The sequence below is a fragment of the Etheostoma spectabile genome, chromosome 15, assembly GCF_008692095.1.
Source record: "Etheostoma spectabile isolate EspeVRDwgs_2016 chromosome 15, UIUC_Espe_1.0, whole genome shotgun sequence".
NCBI classification, from domain to species: domain Eukaryota; kingdom Metazoa; phylum Chordata; class Actinopteri; order Perciformes; family Percidae; genus Etheostoma; species Etheostoma spectabile.
In genome coordinates this window covers 34,799,587-34,802,679 of record NC_045747.1, presented here as the reverse complement: position 1 = coordinate 34,802,679, position 3,093 = coordinate 34,799,587, and positions in this window count along the sequence as shown.

Genomic DNA, 3,093 nt, shown 5'->3' with positions numbered 1-3,093 from the left:
GATTGTCGTCAATTTCCCTGGTGGAGGTCGCTAAGGTAGTCAAACAACTCCAAAGCGGCAAAGCCCCAGGGATTGATGAGATCCGTCCAGAAATGCTGAAAGCTCTGGGTGAAGAAGTTAAATCAGTTGAAATCAGTACTTTTCCAGCGTATTGTTTAACACAAGGTCTTCTCGGTTTTACCTGAGTAGGAACGTGAGTATTTCGCTATCCTGCTTAGATATTATTCTGAGCCTGTCAGTGGCAAGACAAGCACTTTTGTGAAGGTAAATACAAGCGTGGACAATGCCTATTAACTTACAATTGTAGCTTGTTTCTGACGATGTCAACTTGCAGGATCTTGCTTAATGGGCCATTGTTAAAGATTGTTGTTCCCATCCGTCACTTCAAAAAACATAAAAATAGGAAAATAGGGTCTAGGTTGAAAAAAACAGTAGTTAGGCGTTCATCAGATAAAGAGCAGGTATTTGCCCAGCTGTGTCTTTGGAGCCGTTGACACATTATTCTACCTCTGAATAGTCTTCTACTTCTTCGATGAGTTGAGGACGGGGACACAGTGAGGAAAAAACTTATTAGTTGGAAAGCTAAGAGCAGATTAACACTTGGGTGACGATGGCGAGGACAAAGGCAACGAGAAACCACAGGCATAGAGACACTGGCAGACAATAGAGTGTTGGGATTAGGTTAACTCTAGGTTTATTTACAATCCACAATACCTTACCACAATGGCATTTCCAAATGGCATTTTCCAAATACTTAAATGATATAATATCATATATTAGATTGGACGGGCGAGGAGCTCAGGAGGCCATAAGGGAGGACAGAGGGCGGATGGCTGGGCAAGAGGTATTAAGTCCATCAAATAAACAGGATCCCCCTCCACCACCCCCACCAACGCTATGTCCTGGGGACGTAGAACTGTTTCCCCATTAGCAAAAACTTCAATAGTAGTTTAGTTAAAGATACAGCTCATTGACAGAAGCACAAAAGCATGGAGAGAACACCAGCAGTGGTTTGTAGCAGTTGTAACTGCCACAGATCTCTTCTCAGCTCGGCAGGCTGCTCTAGTTGCCTGAGATATAGCTTCCTAAAGCCGCCTTACACATGATAAAGCCCGAAGTAGGGCGCACAGCAGAGAGGCGAAGCGCAGCACATGTATACATCATATCATTGCTTCTGGAATGTTGCGGCTTGAAAGTCAGAGGTGTCAAAGTTGCAAATAATTTGAACTTTGTGTAGTTCTTTTGTGTAGGCGGCACATTCTGTCTGTAGGGAAACGAGGAACGCCAGACAGAGCAGTTAACTTGGATTGACGGCTTTAAGACTCACATTTTTCATGTTGCCTTGTCGTTTTGTGATTTATTTGATTAAAGCCTCACACCTTTTTTTTTTTTTATTTTTTAATAAAATAAAAAATAAAGGATAACATATGAAAGACATTAATTAAAATTCCCCTACTTTTAGAGTTACACTCTTAGAGTTACGCTCTTCTTTATGATACTTCAGTGAAAGTTTTTGAGGGTTAGATTAGGACGGTATTTAAAGCAGATTGGTTTCCAACTTGGACCCAGGTGTGTGTTAAACACAAAGGAGACACACTTCTCTTGTTGATGTTCATTACGGTCAAGCAACAGTAGCCAAATATGGTAATATTGTAAAGACTACCAATACACAATGCATAGGAATATATCCATCCATCCATCCATCATCTATCATTCATTCCGCTTATCCGGTATCGGGTCGCGGGGGAAGAGCTCCAGAGGGACCCCAAACTTCCCTTCCCGAGCACACATCAACCAGCTCCGACGGGGATCCCGAGGCGTTCCAGGCTAGATTGGAGATATAATCTCCTCTAGTCCTGGGCTTCCCCAAGGCCTCCTCCCAGATGGACGTGCCTGGAACACCTCCTAGGGAGGCCCAGGAGGCTTCCTACCAGATGCCCGAACCACTCAACTGCTCCCTTTCAACGCGAAGGGCAACGGCTCTACTCCGAGCTCCTCTCGGATGACTGAGCTTTCACCCTACCTCTAAGGGAGACGCCAGCCACCCTCCTGAGGAAACCCATTTCGGACAGCTTGTACCCTGGATCTCGTTCTTTGGGTCATGACCCAGCCTTCATGACCATAGGTGAGGTAGGAACGAAAATTGCCCGGTAGATCGAGAGCTTGCCTTCTGGCTCAGCTCTCTTTTCGCCACAACGGTGCGATAAGCAGAATGTAATACCGCACCAGCTGCTCCGATTCTCCGACCAATCTCACGCTCCATGATCCCCTCACTCGGAACAAGACCCAAGGTACTTAACTCTCACTTGAGGTAAGGACTCACTCCATACCCGGAAAAGCACTCCATCGGTTTCCTGCTGAGACACATGGCCCAGATTTAGAGGTGCTGATCCTCATCCCAGCCGCTTCACACTCGGCTGCGAACCGATCCAGTGAGTGGCTGAAGGTCACAGACCGATGACGCCATCAGGACCAACACATCTGCAAAAAGCAGCGATGAGATCCTGGAGCCCACTGAACTGCAACCCTCCCCGCCCGACTACGCCTCAACATCCTTTCCATATATATTACAAACAGGATTGGTGACAAAATGCAGCCCTGGCGGAGGCAACCCTCACCTGGAACGAGTCCGCTTACTGCCGGAACCCGGACACAGCTTCGCTTTGGTCATACAGAGATTAGATGGCCTGAGAGGGACCCCTCACCTATACTCCCGCGGCAACTCCCACAATTTCACCCGGGGGACCCGGTCACAGCCTTCTCCAGATCCACAAAAAACATGTAGACTGGTTGGGCATACTCCCAGGCCCCCTCCAAGATCCTTGCGAGAATGAAGATCTGATCTGTTGTTCCACGGCCAGGACGGAATCCGATTGTTCCTCTTCAATCGAGGTTGACTATGGCGAACCCTCCTTTCCAGCACCTTGGAGTAGACTTACAGGAGGTGAGAAGTGGATAGAAACCTGTAATTGCACACACCCTCTGTCCCCCTTTTTGAAAGAGGGGAACCACCACCCGGTCTGCCACTCCTTAGGCACCGTCCCAGACTTCCACGCAATGTTGAAGAGGCGGTCCAACCAGACCTCACCTCCA